Genomic DNA, 18,897 nt, shown 5'->3' with positions numbered 1-18,897 from the left:
TCATTTTACCGATACCAGCTGGGATGCAGGACCCATGGTTTCTTGGCACTTGGCAAACTTATTCTTGCCTTGTGCTGCACTGGGTTGGCCAGCTTGAGGTATGGAGGCTCTTTGTCCACCCAGTGTCTGTGTGACTTATCTGCCCAGTGTCAAATGGAATCAGAAGCCTCCCAGTCTTTGGGTTCCTGGGAGGTGCTGTGTCCTGAGGTCTGAAGGTCTCTTTGTTAGGCTGTGTTTGAGAATTGATGGTCTGTGCGCTCTGGGTTATCCAGGTTTCTGGGGAATTGTTTTGTCCACTGCTGAGTTGTTTCAGACAGTCCTTGGACTGAGGGTCAGTGTTCCAAGGACTGACATTGCATATAGAGACATTGTGATCCCTTTTCACAGTACATACTTGTTTTGCAAAATACCCCCTCTGCCTGATGTGTCCTGATATTCCACATATTGTGCACATCTGGGTTGGCTGGATGTTCAGAGCACCCATGTGCCCTGTGCTGAGCCAGGTTGGAGTGCCTCAGAGTAGTAGTGTGCCCACTGTTCCCTCAGGACATGGACTCAGCTTTCCTCTACTGAAGTCACATATGACCCCAGGGGTGTGGGATCCAGCTGGCAGAGAATCCATGGTATTCTGACAGTCAGTGTCCCACTCCCATGTGCCAAATGATAATGTCTCCCTGAAGACCTGGGCCAGCCTCATAGTGTGGAATGGGTCTAGGATTTGCTGTGTGTGGGTACGAGGACTCTCTGGACCGAAGAGTGGTGAAAACATAGGTGCTAACATGATGGTGATGTGTAGAGTATTGGAGCAAGGTCTAGGGCAGAAGGAGTGGGCAGGGGGCTTGTCATGGGCAGGCTCAGGAAAGAAGGCAGAGAAGTCGTGGAAGAGAAGGAAGAGTTGTGACTGAACTGCCATCTCTATCTTCACTGGAGCCTGGGCTGTTGCCAATTTTTCATAACCGCACTGGGACACCAGGATGTCTTCATGTGATGTCACCACCATGGGATGTCACCACTATGCCCTGGCCAATCACCAGGGATTTCTCAGATTGGCATCATTCTTGTGACCAACCACAAGACAGGTCAGCTGGCCAATTACTGATAGATTTCTCAGTGACACCCCCTGACTGATAGCATCACCTGGAAACCACGTTTTAAAGGAAAAGAGGTAAACTGTGCTTCAAGGGCAAAAATTAATATTTGGGTTGTATTTACAGTGATGGTCACAAATATGGCAAAGTACATGTGCCGCACAGAGTCACCATTAATTAAAACACTGACATGGATATTAATGAAGACATGGGCCATTAGAACCCATGAAAAGTCACAGGTCTATGTAAGTCAGACAGCATGGCAATAAACAAATTGTTACTCTCAGCTCATCCATCAAAGCTTAAATATAAGTGGAGAATATGGTAGACATTATGTTTAGGACATCTTCCCACAGTAAACCTAAGCCTGGTAGGGATGAATCTGTTTCACTAGTCAGGATCTGCTTGCCAATATCATAGTGGCTCTCATGGAAGGGGAACAACAAAATCCATCCTCTCACCAGGTTCACAGTCTTCATGCCCAGCATCCAATGAGAGAATTCTGTGGGGAAGAATTAAAATTTTCTCTTCCCTCAAATACAATTACATACTTACTAAATCATTCTGAACACTCAAGAAATCAAAGGTGTGATCATATAAATTTTGCAAGGCTTCAAGTAGAAAAGTTGCCCCCATTTGGAAGGCAGGAGAATAGAAACTTGAATTTGGTGTGGTATAGCTGAGGATATGGTGGAGGCGAGGAAGTCTTCTTCAGAAAGATGCTACAAAGTATTATAAACAGCTGGGTTCAAAAGAAGAATATTTGAAAGTCTGGATGAAGAAGATATAGTTCATAGATACGATAGAATAATACTCAGCCACCAAAACAATGAAATATTGTCTTTTTTAAGGATGAGGATTGAACCAGAGGGTATAATGCTAAGGGAATAAGTCAGTCATAGAAAGCCAAATGCCATATGATTTCTGTCATAAGCATAATATGAGAAACAAGACCAATGAACATAGGGGAAGGAGAGAAAAAGTAAAGCAAGATGCATATAGGGAGGGAGGCAAACCATAAGATACTCAACACTAGGGAACAAATTCAGGGTTGCTGGAGAGGAGGTAGCTGTGACATGGGGAAACTGGGTGTTGGACATTACAGAGAGCATTTGATAGAATGAGCTCTAGGTATTATATGGAAGAGATGCAACACTAAATTTTACCCCTGAAACTTAAAAAAAAAAAATGTTTTCAGGAGAATTCCATAGCTCTTCCCCACCAGCACATAGGAAGATCCCATAAATTACTTGTTGAAAGAACGAGCTGCCAGATGGAGCTGTCTCATCCTTGTGCCCGGCCAGAGGCTGTAAAGCTCAGGGGAGATATGAATAAGAGCAGAGAGTTACCCTCGGAAAATGGGAGTAAGTGGGCTTCCCTGTGTGGGCCATGAAGAGAAGAAGAGCATGTGGCCTGGGACTGACCACCAACCAAAGTGGCACACAGAAAAAGCTGGCAACAGAAGCTGAAACAGAAATCTGCAAAGAAGTGAACTAGAAGTACATCACCACAGAAGTGAAGAGTGAGGTCTCCCCAGAGACCAGTTACCTTCAACCCCTAGACTGGTCGAGTAAGGACAATTCCAGCTGGATTACCTTTGGGTTTCTGTCAATCTCAGACAAACCCATTCCGATTATATTTGTATACTTTATGACTCATTATTATTTTTTGTAGCATGGTTGACACACAATAATTTGTTAATGTCAGGTGAATATTATAATGATTGGACAAGTTTTTACCTTATATTACAATAGCCAGAAGTGTAGCTACCATCTGTCACCAGAGACACTATTCCAATACAATTGGTCATATTCCTTATGCTGTGCCTTTCATCCCTGTGACTTATTCAACTCATAATGGGAAGACAGTGTCTCCTATACCCATCACCTATTTCTTTCATGTCCCCTTCAACTCCCTTCTGAGAACCATCTCTTTCTTATCTATATTGATATTCTGATTCTGCTTTGTGTTTTATTATTCATTTGTTTTGCTTTTCAGAACTTTGACAGTAGTGTAATCCTATAGTGATTGTCCTTCCTGCCTTACCTATTTCACTTTAGTGTATGCCCGCTGGGACCATCCATGATCCAAAGGACATAAATCCCATCCTTTTCGAAGAGTGAGTAATTTTCCGTTTCCTCTAGGATCCTTAACTTATTGTCATATAGTTGTTGGTCATAATTTCTGATGGTTGTTCCTATTTCCTTGGTATTACTCATGATCTCTCCCCTTTCATTCATAATTTTATTTATTTGGGAACACTCTCTCTTCTTTTGGGATAGTTTGGCCAGTGGTTTATCAATATTTTTGATTCTTTTAAAGAACCAGCTCTAGTTTCGTTATGTGTTCTACTGTATCTCTAGTTCCTAAATCATTGATCTCTATTTTAATCTTGATTCTTTCCCTGCCTTTGCGTGGCAACAAGGGCATGCTGCTAGTACCCTGAGAGAGGTAGGCCAGGACTCCCAGAGGGGAGGGGCACCTGGAGCATACCAGTCTCACCCACAAACACCTCCATGGCACGCTATATAGGCTCAGGCTGGTGCTCATACAGGCTGTCAGAATGACCGCAAAGTGCTGGTATTTCTTCACACTTACAAGTAGAAATAGAAAGGGGTCAGAGGGAATGAAACCAGCTCCCTGCCTTGGAACCACACTGAGGTCCTTTGAGGAAACTCTGGGCATCCCCAGATGGTCTGTGTAGTGGTGTCCTTCTCCTTCCCTGACCAGGGACTATCATACACCCAGCATAACAGCAGACCCTCACATCCCCTCTGCACTCAGGGTCAATGGGACAGCAAGCTGTCTTCCAGAGGAAGAGCAGAGGCATCAAAACACAACATCATTCTATTCCTCCAGAATCCCTCTGTGAGAACATATGGGAAAAGTCCCCAGCATCCGAGGAAGAAATGCACTGTTTGGACACTTGAGTATTTCAATTTTGTCATTTTCCAGTGGCCTCTACCTTGTGTTTCTCCTTGCAGTACTACTAAAATTTTCAAAATAATTGTTCCTCTAAGAATACAATTAGTCATCAGATCTACCCCGAAAGGAGAACCTAAGTACCATCTAGATGGGATGTCCTCAAATCTTCTTCTTAGTGGGATGCAGTCTGAAGGCTCAAGTAGCTTGGATGACCCAGGAACTAGGAAACTGACACCTTCCAGGGGCAGAAGGGACCGAAGCATGTTGCCAGCCACCCAGACAATAAAAAGGGAAGGTAGGAAAACACACTCGGATCATTGGTGTTTTCCTGTGAGAATGATGGCAAAAAAGAGATGGAGGAGAATTCTCAAGGGAGATTCGTAATGAAGGAAGTTTTGTTAAGAGAGCCACTCTGAAACTAGAGTGTGAAGGACAATCAGGAAGGAAATCATAGGCCTATCTCCTGTTCAAGTATCTGAGCCCTGTGAACTTTTGACTTCCGGCACAAGGACCTGCTCAGTGGCAAATCCACCACCACCTGGTACACATCCTTCTACTCTGAACTGAAAGAGCAACAACGTAATGCCTGTTAGCTGTCAGCACACATCATCATCCTTTCAAAACAACTGCCTGTGCTTTTCCCTCATGAAACTGTACTCCCTGCTCAAAATCGGGAGAACACCTGATTTCTCTCCACTCTGTATCTCCCAGATGACTGTCCCTAATTCCCCAAACAGAAATGTCCTTTTTTTCCCCTTCTTTCCCAGCACCCACTTCTTGACTGACACGATGATGTACTGATGTTAAGGGCCATGAGAGTCTATTTATCTATCGTCAGGTTATGGCAAACATCAGAGGAAACATTAAAATGCCAAAGTCCACCTCACCTTAAATTCAGATTCCTGAAATTGAAGTGTTCCCAGTTTGGTCATTTCGGAAAATTTCTTTCCAAAGAACCAGCCCTATGTATCAGAACTGAAATGCCTATTTTGACAGAACGTCAGAAATCCATCCAATTTCCTCCATCGTAGTCTATAAGTTACTCTAAATAGCTATACTTGTTTTCACACCACCACCACCAGGAAAACCCTTGCCAAGTCGTAAACTCCAATTAACTGTTATCTGAAATTTTCCAAAGTGACAGAGATTACTTGACATTATTCAAAACTTAATTTCTTAAAAGTACATATTTTCATAAGATCATTAAGAAATTTTTCCAAAACTTTGCCAGAAAAATGATTTATTTAGATAACAATTGGATAAAATGGTGTAATTGTGTTACCTGAAGCAGCATGACAATTGTATGGCCATGTGTAAATATATGCTGTTACTCAGGGTTTTTTTTTCTCCCATCGTATTATGTTGCAGAAATCACAAAATATTTTTATTTACATTTCATTTTTATTAATGTGTTTATTTATCTTGTAAGGATTATACTCACTTCTTTGCCAGAGAAATAAAGCTCACAAGTAGGTAGAGCGGCAGGATATGGCAGCAGGGGAAGCAGGCTCTCCTCCCCTGATCAGGAAGCTCGACTTTGGCTCAATCCCAGGGAGTGAACCTGAGGCGAAGGCAACTGCTTAAGCGACTTAGGAACCCAGGTGCCCCAGGTAGAAACTATTTTAAAGAAATCACGTTATATTTGCTGCCTGCAAATGCCTATATCCCCTGGGATTTTGCCAAGGAGTTCTGAATTGTCACTTTCCAAGAGACCACACAGCACTGGCCAGTCCTGCAGGGACTTAAAATGGATGTGGCCCCCTGCATGCCAAGCTCCAGGGATTGCAAAGACAAGGGGTGAAACTAGCAGAGAGATTTTGGGTCCAAACACTCCAGAGTGCACAGACTGACCTTGGCAGCCAAGACGGGCCTGCCCAGCTGTCACCTGGCTCATCCTCTGTGTCCATGTAAGTAGGCCATGCCATGCATGCATGCCATGTATGCAGGCCTCGGAGGCGCCATCCAGTGGTTGAGATGACCCACTGTCCACAAAAGGCGACCCTCCCTGCAGATTGGAAATTGGGGATGGGTGGGAGGCAAGAGGGAGGTCTGTGCACTAAGGGCCTTTCAAATCAGACACGCAGGGGGAATCCAGTGTTTTAAAGAGTATCTCTCTGTCCCCTACAGAAAGGGCACTTTGGGATCCAAATTAATGCAACCCACTGGAAAATGACCGACATATGTTTGCATCCTTAGCTCGTAGATCAGGAAATCCACCCCACAGACAATATTAGTAACTGTCAGCCTTGGCTCCAAGGGGCTCCAGGAAGGAATACAAGGCCTTCTTGGGGAGGAGAGCCCCGCAGGAAGCACTTTTTTTTCTTATTCAACACAGCAAGCATGACTTGGGTGAGGGGCAAAGGGAGAAAGACTCCCCCCTGAGCAGGGAGCCTGATGCTAGGTTTGATCCCTGGACTCCAAGAGCAGGACCTGAGACAATGGCCAATACTTAACCCACTGAGCCACCCAAGAATTTGTAGAGTGACTTTGTGAAACAATCTCGTATAAATAGGAGTTTTATAGAGTAGCAGATGTAAAATGAAAATTTAAGTCTCCTATGTGTACTCAGGAATATCTTTTTTTAATGAAAAAAAATGTAGTTAGTTAACATACAGTGCAGCATTGGGTTCTGCAGTAAAATTCAGGGATTCATCACATGTAGCCACCACTCAGAGCTGGTCACAACAAGGGCCTTCTTCAATGCCAATCATCTATCGACCCATTCCCCAACCCACTCCTTCCATGACTCCCCAGTGTGCAGGGATGCTTTCATTCTGAGAGTTCTGTCATGAGCCATCGCCATGGTGACCTGATAACATTCACCCTGCCTTCCATTTCCACTGCCACTCTGTGAGCCGAGCTCCTTGAAATTTGGTGAACAGGTGTAAAGGTCCCCACGATGGGAAATCTCAGCTGCTGTTCTACGGGAATGTGCCTATCGATTTTCCCAATTCTCTTTTCTCAAGTTGGCTGCCTCACGTTTACAGAGACTGGGTTCTTCTCTTCAGCTTTTCCTTTCCACCCGCTGATTTCTTCTCCTGGTTTGATGCATGTATTTCTTAGTTTTTCTCTGTTATTTCAGTGTGAATTCTTGGTGAAGCTGTCCTCTTTAAATAGCTTCTATGTTCAGAAAACTGTACTATTCTTGAATGCCAATTTCATACACAGTCATACAGTGAACACACAAAGGTCACACACCACTCTGTTGTCCCTGGATCAAGAGAATCTTGGTGGAACCCAGACAATACATTTGAGGGGAAGGAATTGCCAGTCACTTCTTCTCAATGGAGATGAAAAAATCAGAGAGGAATGGTCAACAGTCAAAATACAGCTGTTTTTAGAAGGAGAGACACTGGAAGTTATCGAGATGTTTTCATGGGTTGATGTGGAGTGTTTCACGGGCCGTCTGCATGATGCATGGGAGTGGATGGGAATGGACTGTGACACCGGGTGGGTGGAAAGAACACTCGGCAGCTGCATAGTACACTGTCAGTCTCAAAGATACTGCTGGGCTGAGTTCTCAAGGCCTGGCCTATGGAGGGAGACAGGAGGCTCCCTAAACCTACAGTCTCCAGAGGGGATCAAGAGACCTGTGAGTAGACACGAGATGTTGGGGAGGAATGAAAGAGTAGGAGGGAACTTACTCCAGCCAAGGTAGCCTCACTTCCATCCAGGCTCCTCAGAAAAGTCATCAGATCAAGAGTAGGGCATTCAGCATCATACATCTCCTTCCTTAAACTAACCATCCCCAGCCCAGATGACCACCTCCATGTTAATTCTACCATGAACTGCTCCTCAGGATTGGCCAGCTGAAGGCAAGTGAATTCCCGGCAGGGTCATAGTGTGACAGTTGGGAGTGGAATGGCCTAGAGTTTGAATCAGTTTGGGAGCCAAGCAGAACACCAGTAGCAGTGGGGTTCAACTGGCCTTCGGGAAGGTCGTGGGTGACTGTGCTGACCTTACAAAGAGGTGGGGGAACGTGGCCAATGCTACACGTACCTGGTGCTTCACTAGGACTCCATTTGGAAGAAACCACCTCATATTTTATGCCAGGGCCCCAAACACAGATGAGTGAGGACTGAGTCTGTTCTCGGGGCACAGACACCTCCTGCAGGGCACTTGCTCTCCCCTACAGAAACACTGGCACAATGGGAATTGAGATTGTAAGGGCAGCTCTTGGTTCAGGGGTTCAGGACATTTTCTGAGGGGCCCTGAGTTTGTGTCAGGGGCTCGGGGATCTCCATCCACGGAGAAACAATGACATTTCTGTCCCAGATCCATCACGCATCAGGGTGGCAACTCTGGATGGTCCCTTCACCACCCTACATTTCAGTGCACACCATAGGCAAATGGGGCTTCCAGCCTGTTTCCACTCCCATCGGTGCTGCTGTGGGTAGGACAGGAGAAACGGGCAAGGATTCTATGCTGGCTATAATGTGTTGTTCTCATATGAAGGATAAAAAGGGTGCTTCCATCCTCCCATGCAGTGGAGCCATCCCAAGTCCCATGTCCAGATTCACACACAGCCAGTCCTCTAGCTGATTCCATAGGCAGTCCATTCCTCAACACCTACAGAGCAACTGGGAAGCATCCTGTCCTTTCCTATGTCCCAGGGGCTCCTTGTATTCAACCACTTGGGACACCATGACGGCACACTAACGTCTAGGTCATAGGGCAGGGAAACGGGGCACAGAGGGTTCTCAAGAACACTCTCGGGTACGTGTGGCTGCTCATTGGGATGTGAACCCAGGCCATCAGGCATGCTCACTCTGCTCTGCTGCATTTCCATAATGTCTCTGCTAAATACAAGCAGTTGCCCACAGAACCTGTGGGTCGGGGAGGGGGGCAGAATTCAGAGCACAAGACATGGCGACATCTTTCTAAGTCTCACCTGGAGGGAGGAATGCCTGCTGGGCAGCTGGTGAGTAGGGACAGGAGACAGTTGGACTAGAAGTAAAGAATGCCAAATCCCCCTATGTTCTTCTGACAACAAGATGCCAACACTGCTCTCTATTTCTATGTGTCTCCCAGCAATCTGTGTGGAACATCCCCTTGAGAATATGGAGCCACCCACAAACACGCCGACCCCTCCACAACCACCAAATAAGAAAGTCCGGTTCTTCCTCCAGGATTGGGCTTACCCCATAAGGGACACCAAGGAAGGTACCTTGGATATTGACTCATTACGTTGATTGGAGACGCATTCTCCCACTCAGTTACACAGACATCACCGAAGCTTTCAAAACTGCTGAGACACAATTTCCTATGATTTCACTGGTAGCAGTTTCCCTCTAAGTCTTCCATCACTTCCATCATTAAGTCCAGAATTCAAGATGAAATTCTCATTCAAACTGGATCCAAGGGTCACAGGAAAAAAGTGTCTACTAGCTGAAGGCATGGATCTTAGGTCTTTTTGGAACAAAGGTCCATATAGCTCTCTCCAGGAAACATGGTTCTTACATGTGTAGGAAGGAAGAGACTACATTTTCCACCAGTAACGCTGAACATAAGAAAGGAACAGAATACGACAGGAAGTTTCACGATCCCCCCCCCTCCACTTCCATTTATTAGCCACATCTTAAATGGGTGTGCTAGGTACCTTAAAAGGAACAAAATGAGCTCACAACATTTGGGGAACAAAAGTAGCCAGTACATTCCATGTGTTTGCCATTCTACAAATTGGGCAAGTGCATTCTGTGATGTTTTCTCAATCTGGAAATAGACAGAAATCTGTGCACAAATGTCTAAGAAAGCTGGATTCCCAATAGCCATAGACAGGCACAGCCCCCAAATCCATCATGGGAGGAAAGGACACATTAAATGGCATCCATACACATCATGGAGTGCTATTCAGGCATAAGAAGAAACAAAGGTTTCCAATGCTTTAGGAAATAGATGGACCTTGGAAACCTAACACACATTTTGAGAGCAAACACACAAGGAAAAAGTTACATTACACGATCCCAGGCTTGGAGGACACTAGGGTAGGGACAATTGTAGACCCAGAAAGTAGAAAGTATGATTCAGGGAGGAAAAGGGGAGGGCCGGTCATGTCGTCATGGGTACAGAGGTTACATGAGATAATATGGCAATGCTTTCCACATAGATGGCAGTGCTGTCTACAAAACATCAGGGATGTGAGCAGTGTCACTGAACGTATATGTACTAACAAATACAACCGTAAATATTACTTAGATTCCATCACTGAAAAACCCACTACTCCAAGGCAATAGAGGACCAATAGGGTCACAGCAGAGATACAAGGAAGACAGCTGAACAGGCCCATTATCAGGTGAACAAGTGACAAGCTGGCTGGGATTCACAGTGGGCAGGAGGGCTCAGGGGACTGCGCCCTGAGACCCAGTGTGCCTTGAATGTTTCCCAGATTGATGCTGATGTGTTCCCACTGAACACACCCTCCCCCCCCCCGTGTTTGAAAGCCAAGGCCCCATTTACCTTTTCCATCCAGCTCCCCTCCTCGGTGTTTCTGTGTACACCAAGGACATTGGCCCAGCAGCAGGTCAGGACTTGCTTGATTACTCTTCACATCCATTCACTCTGGCCCTGCATCTACATCCATCAGAATTAACTCCCCGAGTCATTCCTGAGTAGTGCAGCCAATGTCCTGACAGCTCCTTTGTGTTCTCCTAGACCCTGTGGAGTGCCAGTCCAACGACCTTCTTAGGCACTGGACAGAGGAAGGCACCCCAACTCTCTCTGAGGAAAGCTCGCCTCTATTTCTCACAGACAGAAATGTTCCTTCCTTGATTTCTTCCATCAATGGAGGATGAAAATCTGGCACTTTACCTCCCAGGGGAAGAGGACAGCAGTCTCCCCTTGTGGAGGAATGCTGGGTCCAACGTCTTATGGACAGTGGACCCAAAAAGAGTGATGACACAGGACACCCTCAGTTATAAACTCGATGGGATCAAACATCTTCTTCAGCAGAAAAGGTTTCTCCTTGAAAAAGAATGTTCTATCTGTTGATCAGAATGGACCTCTGGAGATCTGCCATGAAAAGCTCCAGCATCATTCAAAGTGTAATCTTTAACTCGGGTTGGGGGACATGGACTCAACCATGGGACCTCATCCAATTAACTGCCTGAAGTCCTCCCCAAACCAAAGAGCTGGCCCAACAACGTACAGGATGCTGGGATCCTCACTGTGTTTTCTTTTCCCCAATCACATGTAGATGCTGGGAGAAATTACAGCTGTACATATTTAAGAGCATCGGGCTCTGGTAGGAAATCTAGAATATGAAGAAGCCTGCCCCCAATTCTGGGTTCCAACAAGGAATGGGGGTTGGGGGATACTGACTGAGACTGTCCAGGGAGGCATGGTCACCATGTTGTACAGGGCCTGGAAGAACTAGTACATATGGAAGGGGTGATTTGTGTGCATGTGGGATGAAAGCCCTGTGTGTGTGAGTGCATGGTTGTTTGTCTGTCTGACTGTGTCTATGTGTTATGCTTGTGAACACGAATGTGTGCCTTTCTCAGATCTTTCTCACACTTTCATCACAATCAAAGTGTCACCCTTCCGAAACACTCTCATCACCCTGGCACACTTTACATACTTCTTCCCCTGCTCACCACAGATGTACCTGGAGGATGTTTTAGTTTGCTTTTCTGAGATGGGCATGGTGTAGAGATGAATGATCCAAACCCTTGACCTCCTACTTGGAAAACCAAAATTTGACCTCAGGTTTCAAACTGAAAGTTTCTCTGGCCTACACACCTGTGTTAGTCCCTCAGGAATGGGGTCACGATGTACCATAGGTGCTAGCTAGCAAAGGGGCACCAGCAACTGTGCATACAGCCAAAAACCTGGGTACTACAAAGGTCCCCAAAAAGACCCATCATGACACAGTGGCCTCCAAGGTCACAGAAGCTGGGGCAAGGATAGAAGCCCATCTTAAAGATTACAGCCTGGTCCCTGGACTCAAGTGCACAGAGAAAAGCCACATCCTCTTGCTCAAGCCCATAATTCTGGAAACGGTGTGAACCCATAGAGGACAGAACAGGGCAACTTTGGTCATAACCGGTCTCAATGTGTACACACGAAAAATGGCAGAAAAGCATAACAGAGGGAATTTAGTGTACTTGATAAGATTTCTGTAAGCCTCAGGAAGGTTCAATTTCTCTAAGCAAACACTCAGACACCACTGGTAAATAGGAAATCAAGGTCAAGCTTGGTTAGAAGCTTTGGACCCAACACTCCTGGGGCAAATCTCCTGCAAAGCAGGCCTACAGCATGTCATCACACACTCCATGACTCCTCTGTGTAAGGAACTTCCCACTGATCAGACCATCTGGCAGGGTTTTTACAGCCACTGTCTTCATGGGATACACACACACACTTTACAGCTCAAGAATAGTGGAAGGAATCTATCAAACTCATCAACGGTGCCATCTCTTTACATAAGCTATGATGTCAGTGTTCTCAAGCGATGTACATGGGATTTTCTGAGGACAAATGATGAGTGAAGACAACTACAAGGCTTCTTTTCTGAGGGTTGAATTCAGCTCGGCAAGAAAGGCTGCTCTTTATGCCGTGCAAAATCTTACAGAGACATGATGCTTATAGTCATAGCATATGGGGTCTTGGGCCCAGAACTCATTTCCAAAGAAGCAGCATGTGACACCTTAGTGGCACATCAGTCACGAGAGGTTATGGGACTCAGTCCTCACACAGAAACCAGGTTAGGGTTCACATGTATTGGATTGACTATTTGGCTTTCATCGGTCTCACTTTAGCTACAAAGACAAAACCCCTCTTCTTGTTTCCTTCCTAGTCCTCTCGCATCCATTCCTCTCTACACCAAGAAAGCCTGGCAGCAGTGCGGTCCGTACTTCCTAAGCACCCACACGCACAGACTTGTCTCATGTCCTCATCCACCTAAACTCCCTGCCTACTTCCTGCGCAGCCACACCAGTGTCCTCACAGTGGCTCTGTATCCTCCTACCTCTCTACGAGGACCTGATGGAAGAGCTACCCATTTTGAGGGCAGAGGAAGAAACTACGCCTCTCCCTCAGGTAAACTCATTTTTCTATAAGATTTTATTTATTTGAAAGAAAGAAAGACAGAGAGATAGAGAGATATACAGAGTGCACAAGAGCACAGGCAGGGGGAGTAGCAGAGGGAGAGGAAGAGGCAGGCTCCCCTTTTGAGCAGGATTGCCAATGTGGGGCTCCATCCCAGGACCCTAGGATCAGGTCCTGGGCTGAAGGCAGAAGCTTCAATGTCAGAGCCACTCGGTCCTCTTGGTAAAGTCATTTTGTGCTTCTGAGGGCCAACCAGTGTTTGATTTCTCTTTCCATGAACATCTGAACATGTACGTGCCAGAGGGTAGAGATAATTTCCTTGGTGCTGAGAGCCTGCAGTGAGTTTATACCATTAACAACCCTACTTAGATGGGCACTGAGAAAACATCATCACCATTCCTTAGGCAATGGATGGTTGTGAGCATTTTCCAGGAGGTCATTCTGTCTATGGAAAATAGCTTTGAAATGAGTTGCTGAAGAAAATGGACTTGGGAGATTTGACATTCCAAACTGGAGCCATTTCTGGAGGTCATTTTCTCCTTCTTTGGATCATAAACTCAATGACTGAATCCCATCTAGCTTGCTTACGATACCAAGGGCCCAGAGATGTGTGCACATGGTGTGCACAGGGTGCTGTGATCCTCACTGGTTTTCCCTTTCTCCAACTACAGGAGGCGGCAACCAGAAATGGACCATGTACATGCTCTCCCATCAGTCACTTTTGGGGGACAGATCTAGCTGAAGAACAAAATAGGGCCTTCTCTCCTCCTGGTCTGGGGAGCTTCCCCCATTCTGAGTTCCTGCTGGGAACGGAGGCTGGGGTGGACTGAACAAACAGAGTGACTTGTAGAAAACCAGGACCCTGGTCTACAGTGCTGTAAACCAGTAGGTCATTCAGGTGGTGTGCTTGGTGTGTCTGAGAGTTGGGGCTTGTTTTTGTGTGGGTCAGTGTGACAGGACTGGGCATGTGGGTTTGATGAGTTCATGCGTTTCATCAGAAGACATCCCCCACTTAATGAAGTTCAGTGCACGGGTCAAAGTTTCAAAGCCAAACCTCCTTCATCCTCGCTATGCACAACCCCTAGAACACATTCCTTGCTGACCACAGCTACACCTGGAGGGTTGCTTAGGATTCCCTTTCCTCAGACAGGTATGGGGAGAAAGGAAGGGGCCCACATCTGTCTTAGCTGGGGATATTTCTAAGACAGGGTCAAAACACAAAAGAATCACAAGATATTTTAGTCTACCAAAACATCATCATCTGTCTTACAAAAAAGCTCACTTCTTGAATGCAAAGAGGGAAGGCTCATTGGTAAATGGCAACTGCCAGGAAAGCATTATTAGCTTGGTGCCTGATAAAACTTCCTGACAACCTGCTACATGGCCAGGTTAGAGAGTGTCCTTCTCTTGCCTGGCCTCTGCTCTCTCCTGAACTTGCCGGTTCCTGATTGGGGGCGGGGGGGGGGCTCCTGGGAAACTGGGTCCTGCTGACTCGAAGGACACACCCACATGCCACAGAAAAGGAAGATTGGGAAGAATCAGCACTTTTTGGATGGGGACTCTGTTGGAATGAACAGATGTCAGTTCATAGAATTCCGGTGTCTTTGGTTCTCCAGACCATGCATGACTCAAGAACAAATAGAAACCTCTATGATACTTGTGCTTACATTGAATGCAACCCTGCCACACAGTGTTCTTCTGAAGAAATATCATATCCTAAAAGAGGTCAGAGACAGGGAGGAGTGGCATAGGTTGGTCCTGGCAAAGAAATGATCTTAACAATGACCACAACATAGTCACTGATTGGAGGATCTTGCCTGTCAGTAAAATGTAGCGTGCATATTAGTGTTTACACTCTTTTGGATTGAAGAGTTCACCCTGATTCAATTCCCTGTAGCTAAAGTTCAGAGTCAATGTTACTCTCTGTTCCTGCTCCTTGCCCTGACCTTTCTTGATGCAGCAGCAGCTTGCTCAGTCCATATCCATTTAACCCAACATCTCCATACATTCCCGTTCATGCCTTCCCCAAGCTAAACACCCTGAGCTCTTCCTGCGGAGCCCCACCAGTGGACTGAGCATTCTGTGTCTCTCTCCCTAGCTTCACTGCATGGACAGGCGGGTGAACATTCCACGGGAATGACAGAGGAAGACGCCCCATTTTTCACCTGGGTGGTACATGGCCTTTCTTTATGGGAGACACAAAATTCTTCTGGCATTTTTAATCAAGATCACATACAAAAATCTCAGCGTGCACAATTTACATGGTAGGGAGAAGTTTGAGTGAGAATCCGTTACCAAATGCTACTGAATCCCAAAGACATTGCAGGGGGGCGGGACAGCCACAGAAAGATCATCTACCATCTGTAGGGCAGTGAGCTTTGGTACAGGTAGCAGCTATTCCTCTTTGCCAACTATTTTGTCCAATGGGACCCGGAACATGGGACCTGTAGGAAGATTGGGAGCATTTGAGCAGGACTCATTTTGCTCTCTTCATACTTTGGGGCTCATGGGCCTCTAGCACACATTCCCCATCTGGTTTTCTCACATTTCCCAGGGAAAAAAAGAGCCATGCAAACAGGACAAAGCTTGATTTGATGTTCATACTATTTTCTTTTTTGAAATCACAGGTGTCCCTGCTGGAAGGGGATGGTGGTAATTATTCTGTACTCTAGAGTCACTCACTTGTTTGCAACAACCTGGGAAAGGGGAAAGGTGGAGCTTCCTCGCAGGCTCCATGATGAGAACCACCCTGATTTCTGGTCCTGCGGAACTGAGAATAGGGTCGAAGTAACAGAAAGGGATTTTCTGGGGAAAGACCTGCGGCTTCATGGCCCTGTCCCCGGAAACTACTCCGCTGCTCTTAGGTGGTGCAGGTTTGGGTGCAGGGAGTAGGTGTGCCTTGGAGATGGACTATTTCACAGCTACATCAGGCTCTGTAGCTCCAATAGGAGGCTGAGTTTCTATTCACATCCCACTCCTCTCTAGGACCTTTCATCCTCCATCCAGAAAGGACCAACTGCAGCTCAGTCCATACTGATTAGCTCCTCACCTCCACACACTTGTCCACACGTGCATGTCAAGCAAAGCTCCCTGAGCGATTCTCGAAGAGCCCCGTCGGGTCCCAATGCTCTCTGTGTATATCTACCTAGATCCCCTGGCTAGCCTGTGTGATGGCCTTGACGTGGACAGCACAGAGGGAGAGGCCACATTTTTCATCAAGGTGGTAAGTTAGCCTTTCTTCAGGTGCTGTACAGCATCCCTTGTTCTCTTATATTCGAAATCAGATCCGAATACCTCAGCCCGTACAATGTCCTTGGTGGGGAGATCATTGCGGGAGTGTCTGTTACCCATGGATACCCGATTCCAAAGACCCTGCAGGAAACAGCAGGTTCGGTTACAGTCCACAGGGTAGTGAGCTTTTTCTTGGGTGCTACTGACACCACGTTGCCACCTGTTTTGTCCAATGGACCTGGGGCATGCAACCTCCAGGTGGATTCTATATCACTGCCCATGACCCTGCCCATCACCAAGAGAACAAAAGAGCTGTGCACACAGGACAAGACATGATTTGATGTCCATAATATTTTCTTTTCTGAGATCTCAGGTGGCCCTGCTGGAAAGGGAGAATGGTAATTATGCTGTACTCAAGAGTCACTCATTGGTTTGGAACAACCTGGACAATCGGCAAGGTGGGGCTTCCTTGCAGGCTCCATCTTGAGAGCCACCCAGAATCCAGATCCTGCTACAAGGAGACTTAGGGTCATGTTCCGGACGGAGATCTGAGGCCTCAAGACCCTGTCCCCAGAAACTACTGTGCTGGTCATAGGTGCTATAGAGTTGGGTGTTGGGCAGGAGGTGTGTTTACATGGGAATGCATGGGCTGTGATTCTCAGGGTTGCTGTGGTTGTCCGTTGGGTGAATGGTATGTTCTCATACGTGTCTGTTACTTTCCACATGGCGATTCATGGTGTCCACTTTCTGAAGGAAGTTTCCCATCACCATCACATCATGAACGTCCATGCATGTGAAAACTCTTCAACACCTACAATTTAAGTAGGTGCTCTTTCCTTGCAAATACACATCAATTCTCCCTAGAAAACAGATCCTGTCACTAACTAGGAAGGGGGAAACTGTGCCCCAAAGACACAAGTGTGTCTTTTCCAATCCCTGTTTCTGAGTCAGTGTCCATGGGTCTATCGTCATGGTACATCTCAGACATGAATGGTCACAGTACCTCCCTCTTGACACTTCACTCACACACACGTCTCTGCATCAGAAGTCCCATGATGCATCTTCCCAACCTCATCGGAAGCACTCAGTGTTGGGATACACTCCTTCCTTCTGCAGGCGGCTTTTGGGGCAGCCTCGTGCAACAGCCCATTCAGGGAGGGACCTGACAAAGGAGCAGTGGCCAGGAATAGATGGGGCCAATTCACTCCGTGTTTCTCTGTGGAGATCTACCATTTCCCTGCAGATATTGTGTCTAAGAATTAAACTGGCCTTCTCCCATGGGAAATCACACACCCACCACTGGTCCTAGCTGGGGCTCTCTGAGGTGGGCCCAAAAGGTGGCCTATCAAAGGAGAAATGAGGTCGTCTTCAGGGACGGAACATCACTGTGTGGACCTGGCACCCTCCATGCAGGAACGAAGGGTGCTCTGTGCATTGCAAAGTGGCGAAAGAGAACTCAAACCTCAACAGGTGTGACAGGCCAATCACTACACATTTCCCTGGCCGTCTGTCCATACAAGAGGGGCTTGTTTTATTCAGAAGGATTGGCCAAAAGACAAGTCAAGGGAGTTCATTCCCTGGGAAGGGAAACAGAGCCAAATCATGGTTTCAGGGTTCTTTAGCAGCAAACAAGACTTTCTTTCATGAGAAACACATATTTGAACAGAAGCTGATTTTCCGTCATCTATTTTCCTCACTCGCATGTGTGGGATCCATGGGAGTACCTTTTGCTGCTCTCTGAGGGCACTCAAGGGGCTGTTCCTGGGTAGTTGAACCAGTCTGAATTCCACGAATTGCATACAAAGTCTCAAATTTTCTGCATCCTTCCAAAATGGGTTTTGGGTTTGAATTCCTGGTTTGGGTCCTCACTACCCTAGCAGACAATGGCACAGCTCAGCATCCTTTGGATTCACATTGCCTTCATGATGCCTTATATTGAGCACCTTTTCATACATCTGTTTGGCCAGTCATTTGTTCCCTTTGAGCACAGTCTATTCAAGTCTTTTTCTCAATTCTTTCAATTGGTGAAATGGCATTCTTCCTTTCTTCTTCTTTTTTTTTTGTTTGTTGTTTTCTGTTTTGTCAGTGAACACACCTTTTCTGACATATGGATTGCAAATGGTGTCTCCAATCTGTTGGCTGCCTTTTTATTCTGTTCACTGTTTTAGAAGACGATGCTTTCTCTAGGCGGTCCTCTTGTCAAGCATCATGATGCCATCATGAGCACATTTATTTGGCCACTTCTATTTCACTCCCACATGCCCCTGCCTATTTTTATGCCAGCACCATCCTGTTGACTCAGGGGAGTGATCCAAGGTATTGGAAGTTCAGCTTCTAGGGACCCACCACGTACTTCTTCAGATTCAGAAATGTTTTGACTCCTTGTGTTCTTTGTGGTTCCATACCTATTCTAGCAGTTTCTCTGTTTTGAGAACATGACATTGTGCTTTTGGTCAGTACGGCACTGAATTTGTTCCCCATTTATTCTAGGAACTGGGGGTTCACCTTAATCTCTTAGGGTCCAAAGTCCTCCAACAGTGCCTGGTGGGTGTGCATGAGCCCAAGAACGTCTTACATATCAACGGCCCTGTCAGGCCAGCCAATAAGG

The 18,897-nt window shown here is 46.3% G+C and overlaps 1 long non-coding RNA gene across 1 annotated transcript; it reads left to right on the top strand.

Moving 5' to 3' along the window:
• The first annotated feature begins 15,202 nt into the window (after nt 1-15,202).
• Nucleotides 15,203-16,266, top strand: LOC125092726 (uncharacterized). The gene is made up of 3 exons (XR_007125054.1): nt 15,203-15,230; nt 15,686-15,710; nt 16,208-16,266. It is a non-coding gene; the product is annotated as an uncharacterized LOC125092726 (long non-coding RNA).
• The last annotated feature ends 2,631 nt before the right edge of the window (nt 16,267-18,897 follow it).

This window comes from Lutra lutra, unplaced genomic scaffold (assembly GCF_902655055.1).
Source record: "Lutra lutra unplaced genomic scaffold, mLutLut1.2, whole genome shotgun sequence".
Classification (NCBI taxonomy): Eukaryota; Metazoa; Chordata; class Mammalia; order Carnivora; family Mustelidae; genus Lutra; species Lutra lutra.
This window is presented reverse-complemented; position numbering and strand designations above follow the sequence as displayed.